Genomic DNA, 10,885 nt, shown 5'->3' with positions numbered 1-10,885 from the left:
TCCCACCTGAGGTATGCACACAAACTGAGTGACCACTTTTTCCATATTTGCAGGTAGAATTGGGCATGTGGCACATGGGAAATTAACTGTTGTTAAGCTGATATCTGGTGTGCAGTGATATGAGTCCTTAAGACTATGTCACCTGAGTGCGGGGTGCGAGTGCCGGTGCGGCACATCTCAAAAAATTTAGGTGCGGCGGTGCGGTGAGAGTATTTTATATTTTTAAAATATAATAATATAAACCACAAAATTTGTTAAATAACAAGATCAAAATTGCAATTTGCTAATCATGATATCATTATCAATAATCAATTCAAAATTCAACAACAAATATATATCGTCAATTCAACATTCAACAAGAAATATATATCATCAATTCAACATTCAACAAGAAATATATATCATCAATTCAACATTCAACAAGAAATATATATCATCAATTCAACATTCAACAAAAAATGTACTCTAGTTTTGAGTTCACAGAAAACACAGTTCATAGAGTCATCAATACATATTCTTCATCATCAAACGCCTTCATAGTTCATACATCAATACATATTAGATATTACATCATCATTCATAAACCAAAGTTACGTTGCACTTCCACTTCCACCAATATGTTGATTTTCTTGAATGCTTGGAACGATATCATCATCATCAAATGCCTCATAGAGAATAACAGGATCAGAAAAATCCATGTTAGCAACATATAAGTTGCGTTCTCCATCAAAATCAAATTCATCTTGATTTACATCCAATATTGCGATGATCCACATCTGCATTTATTAAAGACAAAAATTAAACAATTAAAAATATGTACCACAAAAATATAAAAAAACTAATACAACATAACAAATTGAGCAAAACAAGACATTCTAATATTGAAATACCTGTATTCATTTTCTTTTCTTGAAAGAAGACGCCAATTGGAATGCACATAAACCAAGTCCTCTGCACGTTGGCTAGTGAGCCTGTTCCTTTTAATGTTGTATATATGACCATATATGCTCCAATTTTTTTCACAACACGATGATGTAACAGGTTGTGATAGTAATCTCAAAGCAAGTTTATGAAGCACGGGCATTTCTGATCCATAGGACACCCACCAATCAAAAGGACTCATGTGACCATCTTCTCTTATTTGGTCATGTATTTTGTTCACCTGTCTATAAGGAGATGAAAATGCCCTTAAGCTCTCTGTCATATTAAGTTTTTGACTTTTTGTCTTCGTTATATTTAATCATGAAACATATGGTAGACCGGCAGGTCAAATCTTTATTACTTGGGGTTTTCTAGTTCCAACCTCATGCACTATTGTACTTATTCTTCAATTTTCTATCAAAGACAGTCATAGTCAAGTTCAAATTCGACAGATGTTAATGGTTATTCATTTTCTGAATAGGGATTTCAATTTCATACTAAAATTTAAATAATTGTATTAATACCATAAATCCAATATGAAACCCCTCATACCAAATCTGTAGCATTTACAATCTTGCATGTTCTCAGAGAAGAAGCGTGATATGGTTTATCCTAGGCCAACCACCCCCCCCCCCCGAATGAAGACTGCTTGCCAACAGAGCTCTACCTGCTCCTCTTCTTTCTGTTTGTCTGTGTGCCTATTTCACAAGGTAAGGTGGTAGTTTATGGACTTGATCATGTTCCACATGATCCCTAACTGTAACTTCAAGCTAATCTGAGTTGTGGTTCAACCAGTTCGTGTAAGAAGGGCGGTTCAAATGCTTGGGATTTCCCTGTCAACCAGTTCAATCTGAGTTGTGGTTTATGCACACTGATATACATGTGAATACAGATAGACATAGACACCCGCAAACACAAACACACATATGCAGACAGGGTAAAAAGAAGGGAAGGCAGAGTGGCGGTGGGAGAGTTGAGCAGATATGTGTGTGAGTATACACACAGACAGTATTGGGGAAAAAGAATCACCTCCCCAACTAGAAACGAACGAAGAAGAAGAAAACCCAAAAATGAGAAAAAAAAAGAGAGAGAATCAGACCAAACGAGAAAACCCAAATACACCATTCTTGAAACAGAAATGAGAAAACTGGGAGAGGGAGAGTGGGCAAGAGAGATTGCTAGTCTACTTACCAGTAACACAAAGAAGAACTGAGAAGTGAGAAGAAGGGACGAAGAAGAAACGCCGGCTCCACCCAATGCGACGAAGAAGAGGATGGCGGCCCCAGCCTCCAGCCCTCCACCAATGCGACGAAGAAGAAGGAGTCAAGGAACGAAGAAGAAGAAGGGAGTCGCCGAGTCAGGAAGAAGGGCAGAAGCCAGAAGGTAGAAGAAGGGGATGAAGATTGAAGCCCTGCCTATCGCCTGAAGGTCGAAGAAGAGGAACTGAAGAAGAGGGACGAAAAAGGGGGAGACGGGGAGGTCCTCGGGTCGATTGTTATGTTAAACTTAAAACTTTTAGCTTTTAAAAATAATAAAAAACACCTAAAACGTGGACGAAATAGACTTATTTCTTTGACCGCACCCGACTCGCGTCAAACGCGAGTCGGGTGCGAATCAGAAAAGGACGGTTTTGGTCTGGTGCGGCTGACCGCACCAGACTCTTGTTTGACCCAATTTGGTGCCTACCGGTGGTGCATCCGCATCCGCACCCGCGTCGCGTCGACGCGGGTGCAAAGGCAAAATTGACGCACCCAGGTAGAGCTAAAAATTGGTGTCCCCTTATTCCGGATGACCAAATTTGAATATCAATCAAGAATTGTATGTTGTACCTTTAATTAGGTGTACTACTCTTGGTCAAGAAAGTGATTGCTAATGGATGGACTGCCATTTGACCCCAATGCTAGTTACTATTTCTCATATTTTATATATTTATATATATGTGTCTGTGTGTGTGTGTGTGTAATAAAGTGGCACAACATGTATAAGTTGAGAACACAATGGGAATGTGGTTCAATCACATGAACTGATTCAACCAACTAACAGTAATGTCTAATAACGTTTGTTACACCTAAAGAAATGTTTGCTCTTGATTCCCAAGCAAGAGAGTGCTTTCTGCTTCAAAAAAATTGTGGTACCAGCTAACTGAACGTAGGAATGAAGATGACGTCAAGAACTTCAAAATTAGTGTGAGGAATGAGGTGAAGGACTTGTTTTCAGCTAGAAATAGAAAGTGAAATTCTACCATCTATTATTGTCTTGGGATTTAAACCTTGTTGTGCCATTAATGTTGAATATAGAAGAAGTTTAAGATACAAAGAGTGGGGAAAAAGTTGAGGGGTGTCATGTCAACATGAAAAGTGCTTGGCAAAAAGTAACATGGCAGCCATGTGCAAAAGCAAGGTGCAGGGTCCTTGTCATCCAGCCAGAACTTCTAGGTGGTTAGGGTCTCTGAGACAATATTTCTTTGGTGAAGGAATCTCATTCCTCATGGGTGGACTCCTTTTTGGTCACTCAATTGTTTCCTCTTTTTCTCTCACTCTCTCTCTCTCTTTTTCTCACACACACACATACACAGATGCATGCGTGCATACATTGACACATACGGAGTAAAGTAGAAGAAAATAAATTAGGAAATGTCAGATGGAATTTTGAAGTTTGAAGAAATAGATATAAAGTACTGTGGTTGCTGCTTCACGCCATGCATTTGTTGTTAAGCTAAGAAAACTTGCTCCATAAATTGCACAGACAGGCAAAAGATGGAAATTAGGCAATGTTCCAGCAATAAAAGGAATTTATGTCACCAAATCAGTTGAAGTCACCATATGGAATGAACACACACACACACACACAGAGGGAGAGAGAGAGAGAGAGAGAAGGGTCATAAGGGCTTCTTCTTCAATGAATGAGCAGTGCACTCTTTTTGTGCTTAAAGCCAGCATCCAATTAAGCAGCCCAGTGTCATTGTCATGCACCTTGCAGCCATTCTTCTGGGTCTATTGTAAATAAAATTATTCTGTTATCACTGTCTTTTTGACTGCTGGATGCTTTGGATTAAATTCATTTCATAACTGTCTTTTTTTTTTTTTTTTTGCTTTAGTTTGTATGAATACCCTTTGTCTATCATAAAGAAAATGATGTTCTGGTCACTTTGTCTCTTTTACTGGTGGATATTATGGATTAAATTCATATCACAACTACCTTTTTTTGCTTTATTTTATACGAATACTCTTGGTCTATCCTGATGAAAATGATGCTCTTGTCACCGTGTTTTCTTTACTCATTTATGGTTTGGATTAAATTCATCTCACAACTGTATTTTTTGCTTTAGTTTATATGAATACCCTGAGGAGGCTGAAGCCCTTTCCTTTTTTCCTTTAACCCGGTTCTGGGTGGAGAGTAGAGTACATGTCAACTAAAGTGCCACGCATCCATCTTTTGCAGTCCCTAGTAGTAGCACCCATAATAAATGAACTAACAGTGAACTTTCGTTGTCTTGTCAGTCCGGGCAACTATGCTACACCACTTGGGGCTTTCTCTATATGTGGGGACAGAATGAATTGCAATTGGTCAATTTTGTATAGGATTATTACAAACAGACTTCAAATGCAATTTAGCTACTATACCTTGTGGAATCAAATTTAAATTTAACTAATCAGGTTCCATTGAAAGAAGAAAAAGAAGAAATATTCTAGCTATAAACTACATATTTGATGGATAAGAGACCATAAGGACTCACCGATCTCTCAAGAATTTGATTTACATTTTTATATAATACCCATCATGTACATTATATTCTCACCACGGCCGTAATTTCTCCTATAACACTATGACATATTTTTGAAATTATTGCTATTTTTATGTTTGAACCAAAATTTGTAATTTCTTACAAAAAAATGAATCACTGTCTAAAAAAAAGGAGGGACCACTATCAATTTGTTCTTGATTCCTTGATTGGGATTTCAAGAGGAAAATAAAATACAAGGGATCTAAATATGGCTGGCTAAGCCACACACAAGTGGACAAAAATGAAAAGAAAAAAATTGAATTTGTCAACATCCGTATGAACCACAATATGTAATTGACACCATTTTCACTGGTTGGGACTCCATTTAGGAATTGTTTTGTCTTCATTTTAATACCATTCGTACTTGTATACCCTTCATGAGTGCATTTAGCCTATAATGTTTATCTTTCTTAATTGCTGATACTTGTACTTTTTTTGTAGAAGAAAACACTAAATTTGATCAGGATAAACTTCTGTCGTGTACATATGATTCCTTATTAATAAATCGTGGGGAGCCTACCTCCCAGCATCCTTCATTAGATCAAGATAAACTTCTGGGAGTGAAAGTCTGACCTTCTACGCACCTATCAGAAAGCATCCAAAGATGAAGCTTTTCTCTCTTCTTTTGCTCCAATTTCTACAACTGCTGTCATTATATGTCGGCAAGCAGATTGCAGATGGGGTCGAGATTTACTGTTTTTTTAATATCGCTGGATCTATATATATATATATATATATATATATATATATATATAGAGAGAGAGAGAGAGAGAGAGAGAGAGAGAGAGAGAGAGAGACCCACAGAGGTACTTAATGAACTGTACATTTCACCACTTTGTGAAAATGACAGTTTGATTGGAAGAACAATTTTTTTCTTTTGGGGATATTGTTGGATTTGCTTCTTGCGTCACTTGTTTTAAACCCTCAACTGAAGTCTTCTATGCATGAAATCAAGAACGCCCACTTGAAAGGAAATAGCTGAAAAGACTAGTAACAACACCTAGCCCTGGCTATGTAATTGGTCTGAGCCAACCTTGCTTGGCTAGTTCCACTTGATCATGCTCTGTTGCTATTGTTAGAATGACCTTTCACATCCCATTCTGAGCTCGCTGTTCTGTCAAACAGAGCATGTTGAATGACAACAGCTGAACTGGATTAGTATGAGCCCCAGACATCCTGATCATAAGTCTAAATATGAAACACTTTGTAATGGTCATCATGGGGACATCATCATCTTTGTCTCTTCACAATACTTGAGTTTGGCAAGGTTGATGGCATTCCCTCGTGGCAGGAACAAGTTGTACTTCTAGTCAATGGTCAGGTCATGAAACTTGGATGGGCTAAACAAAATTTTGGATTTTGAAAAAAAAAATCATGCATCCAAACTTTTTACATAATACAATTATAAATCCCACAAACGTGAGAAAGAGGAAGTGTAGGTGATGTAGAAGTTTGGGGTTCAGGAATTTTTATGGATTTATTTAGCACCAATCACGGACCTTGCCAGCCTGTAGAGCACTTCCATTGTCTTCCTTCTCCTTCCATTTTCAGATTTAAGTAGTGGTGGACCCAAATTTGTTTGGCCTTCCTTCACCTTCCTCTCCTTCCATTTTCAGATTTCTAGTTGTCTTCCTCTGCTAGCTCTTTCTTCTACCAAGAAAAAAAGAACAGAGGAGATGACAACAGTAATCGACACCCTTGTGCAAACACCTATTTCTACTCTGTTGGGGCTGTAGCCAGCTTGTTGTAAGAAAAGTTGGATCTCATCTTGAATGCCAAAGATGATCTTGAGGTGCTCTAGGAGAAGTTCAGATGCTTTCAGAAGGCCCTCAAAGTCACATATCACAAGCCCTTTTTTAGCAATGCGCACAACAGAGATCTGGAGGGACAGCTGAAGGATGTTTTCAATGATGCCCAGGACATCATTGAACGATACCAAACCACAATTGCACTTTGCAAAAGGGACAAGGTAAGGAAGCCCTGGACCACTCTGTGATCTTGCCTTAAGGAACATGTATCTGCATCTTACCAACTTGGGAATGAAATTAAAAAGGTCAACCAAAGGCTTAATGAAATGGAACAACATAAGAAAATGGTGGATTTGCACAACACAACACCAAAAGTTAAGAGTGAGGTTCCTATTGGTGGTGAACATGAACATTCTCGAGAGATAACCCATCTCATAGGTACTGCACAACCACCCAGTGCTGAACATGAACATTCTCGAGAGATAACCCATCTCATAGGTACTGCACAACCACCCACGGGTAGGCCAGATGATGAAGAGAAAGTAAAAGAACTCTTGTTTGATGGCTTCAAAGAGAGTAGTGCGCTCGGAAAAGATGGTGTTTCTATTGTATCCATTGTAGGTCAAGGTGGGATTGGGAAAACAACTATTGCAAAAATGGTTTTTAATGAAGTCAAAGAACAGTTTGGGAACCGCAGGTGGTGGGTTTGTGTTTCAGAGAAGCCAAATCATATGGGTTTGATTAAAAAGATATGCAAGGAATCGGTCAGAGAACTTAAGGGTACCACTTCCTTGAGTGATTTGTGCAAACGATTACAGAGTAAGCTGTCAAAGAGCAAGTTCTTATTGGTCTTAGATGATGTATGTGAATTAGATGGTTGTGGGGAGACTTAGCAGCCATCCTGTTGGGAGGTGCAAAGGAAAGCAAGATTTTGATCACCAATAGAAAGGTAGAAGTCTCCCAACCGATTGGTGCTAAAATTCATAAATTGCCACAAATGTCTTTCGATGAAAGTTGGAGCATGTTTCTGTGTGTGGCAAAGAAACAAGAACATGAATTAGAGAGTCACCATTTGAAACGTATTGGGGAGAAAATAGTGGCGAAATGTGGTGGGTTGCCACTTGTTGTTCAGACAGTAGGAAAATGATGACGAAAGATGACTGGGAAACCAATGAGAAGAGTGAGATCTGGGAATGGAAGATGCCTGCCTCAACATCATCATCCTCTGAAATATGTGGCAGCATTCTTCCTGGTCTCATGCTGGGCTACGATGACTTGGCACATTATTTGAAGAGTTGTTTTGTATATTGCTGCATTTATCCAAAGGATCATGAGATAAAAATGGATAGATTGGTCATGCAATGGATGGCACATGGATTGATTGACCAAAAGAAAGCCATTGATGTGGAAGTGACTGCTAACCAATGGATTAGTGACTTGATAAATCGGTTCATGATTGAAGAAACTGAATATAAGGATCTCAAATTACATGACATTTTGCATGACCTTGCCTTATATATAGGTGGAAAGGAATATAGTCATGCCTCTGCTAATGAGCACACCCACCATCTGTCATTACTTGGTGTCGACAATGCAGAAGTGCAAAAGCATAATGCCTCAAGAGCAGCAAATAAATTGCGCACAATATTGACAAGTGAGTTGCCTTTGGTTTATACTAAAGACTTAGCCAATTTCAAGTAGTTGAGGATGTTGTCATTGAGGGAATGTCAGATCGATGAGCTGCCAAAGTCCATTGAAGACCTTGCACTTCTAAAATATTTGGATCTAAGCCACTCTCATGTGAGACGGTTGCCCAGTTCAATCGGCAGACTCTGTAACCTGCAAACATTGGATTTAAGTAGTATAAGAATTGGAGAGTTGCCCAAGGAAATAGGCGAAGTGTGCAACTTGAGGTATCTTGGCCTGAAAGATGCAGAGGATTGGAATTTGTAGCTGAAGGCTTGGAGAAGCTTTCTAATTTGTGAACCTTGCATAGGTTTATGGTATGCTCTGACAAGGGGGATACAAGAGGATGTAATATTAAGGAAATAAAAGACTTGAATAAACTAAAGCGGGAATTGTCAATAGAAGGTTTGGGTGGGGGAAGGGTGAAAGTAATTGATGCACAGAAAGCAGAGCTTAAGGAGAAGCATGAACTAATAAGCAGAGCTTAAGGAGAAGCATGAACTAATTAAGGTGAAATTTGACTTCGAGATGCGAGAGGATGATAAAGTTGGTAGTGCTTCTGAACAGAAGGGTTTGCTGGAGACTTTGAAACCTCCACATGGCAAAGAGAGGTTGGAAATTTGGGGTTATACAGGAGATAGGCCTGCGTGGTATTCGGACACAAATTATGGAAAGCTGCGAACAGTATGGCTGCTAAGTTGGCCATCATGGGCAACAGTGTTAGGAATTAAATCATTGGAAGAGTTGGGGGTCAGTGACAGAAAAGTTAGATTGAAACGTTGTCACATTTGAATTCGTTTTGAAATACGTGGACCATATCCAATAAATCTGACATTTATAGTTTGTGTATAGTTTTCAATTTCATCCCATTCTTAATAAAACATGGGAGCCTACTGCTGGTCAGTTTGCATCGGTAACTGGACATTATAAAACGATACATATGGTCCAAATCCAATTTATTGGCATCCTAAGGCTTGGTTCATAAAAAAGAAAACAATATTGACATTTAAAAAAACGTCAGTTAAAAATGTCTAGACCACCATTAATACTTTTATTGATGGATGTCAGGATCCATGAGTGTAGATTGTGCTACTAAATATTTCAATGACGGGGTCCACTAGACTTTCAGTAGATGTCAAATTATACTAATGGCTGTTTCTGTTACTGTATTGCATGGGGTAGCGACGCTTGCTTACATCAGTCAGTCATTTGTGCACTTACACTGAAAATCGTGGCCATCTTGTATTGCTGAGGATTTACTGACATGCCCACAGCCGTCACTACACTATACCAGACATAGTAACGACTGGCTACCGTCAGTGCACTTTTTACTAACGGAAATACCCACCAGAAAAAATTAATATTTAATATTGACAATTGCTTCCTGTCAGTAATAGCTATTTTATGGACGCTAGATTGCACTTTTACTGATGTGAGATACCTGTCAGTAAAAGGTTGTAATATGTTTTATATTATACTATATCATGTACAACCTGGAAAATAGCAATACAAAAAAACATTGCACGATATCAATAACAGAACAAAATGCAATCAATGTATTATACAGAACATATTATTGATTAACAGACAAATGAATGGATATTATCCTTAATAATAAGTACATTTGTATGAATAAGTCTTAACAATTTTTTTGATACATGTAGCCCATCTTAGATGTTCCAATGGTGTTGGTAATAATATTCAAAACATGAAACGAAGTCCAATAATCTAGAGTTCAAATTTCATCTATACTTATCAATGGCGTAAATCAGCCGGCAAAGTTGCATAGAACAAGTAAAATATGTTACAAGAAATGGTATGCATGATTTTAATAGAAAATATATTTGAAACTTAACCGAATGATCCCACAAGTGAAGCTATAATTTGATTTACACTATCTACGAGCATATCTACCTTTGTACATTTAGTATCTACCTTGGGGACCTTCACACAAGTTGTCTCGAGCTCAGACACTTTAATTTAACTTCATCATATGGTGCACATTTTTCCTCAAGTACAACTATTTTTTCTTGTATAGTATTGACTTGTTTTCTTAATGCTGCATTTTGTGCTTCGAGTTGATTCTTGCTTGTGCTTCCGGTAGGAAATTGTGAAGGTTTCACACTTAGTATTCAATGGTGGTCTACCGTGGCTGATAAAAGGTAGGTTCAATGGTTGTTAGTGGCAAGCAACACAGATTTGGGGGAAGCTATGGATGACAAACAGAGGAAAATCGAATGGGGATTGCAACCAGGGGTGGAACCAAAATTTTTTTCATGAAGGGGGTCGAAGTAAAGTTTCTAAATTTTGACTTCTCCAAAATTTGTATATAGGACAAGTGAAATTTTCTAAAATTTACATGTTTTTTTTTTTTTGCTGTGAGCTCTCCCTTGGATTCGCCCCTGATTGCAACAGAAAAATAAGGATAAGTGTTGATTGATGGAAGACGAAAAACCATCAGTCATAAAGGAAGATATATCATGAGTGTGACTAAGCTTTTAAACATACAGACAGAAGAAACAATGTCACCTAGTTAAATACTGATGGCATTGATACGCGGTTCGTAAAAGTTGTATATTTATTGATGTGCTCAAGATAACTCAGTAAACAATGGGTTGTCTACATGTTTATGGGAAGACCCACCATTAGTGACAGTGGAATCGAACATTAGTGATTCAATAAGCAGTGATGGTTCTCATTGGACGTTAGTGATACTCATTTCAATACTGATGGTTCCCATAATAGT

The 10,885-nt window shown here is 38.1% G+C and overlaps 1 long non-coding RNA gene across 1 annotated transcript; it reads right to left on the bottom strand.

The window, feature by feature from the left end:
- Positions 1 to 442: 442 nt before the first annotated feature.
- LOC126410571 (uncharacterized) lies at positions 443 to 2,368 on the bottom strand. The gene is made up of 3 exons (XR_007574800.1): positions 2,113 to 2,368; positions 891 to 1,166; positions 443 to 776 (listed from the first exon to the last, which is right to left on the bottom strand). It is a non-coding gene; the product is annotated as an uncharacterized LOC126410571 (long non-coding RNA).
- Positions 2,369 to 10,885: the final 8,517 nt, after the last annotated feature.

Source organism: Nymphaea colorata, chromosome 11 (genome assembly GCF_008831285.2).
Source record: "Nymphaea colorata isolate Beijing-Zhang1983 chromosome 11, ASM883128v2, whole genome shotgun sequence".
In the NCBI taxonomy this organism is placed as follows: Eukaryota; Viridiplantae; Streptophyta; class Magnoliopsida; order Nymphaeales; family Nymphaeaceae; genus Nymphaea; species Nymphaea colorata.
The sequence above is the reverse complement of the archived record's forward strand: the minus strand, read 5'-3'. Positions and strand labels throughout refer to the sequence as shown.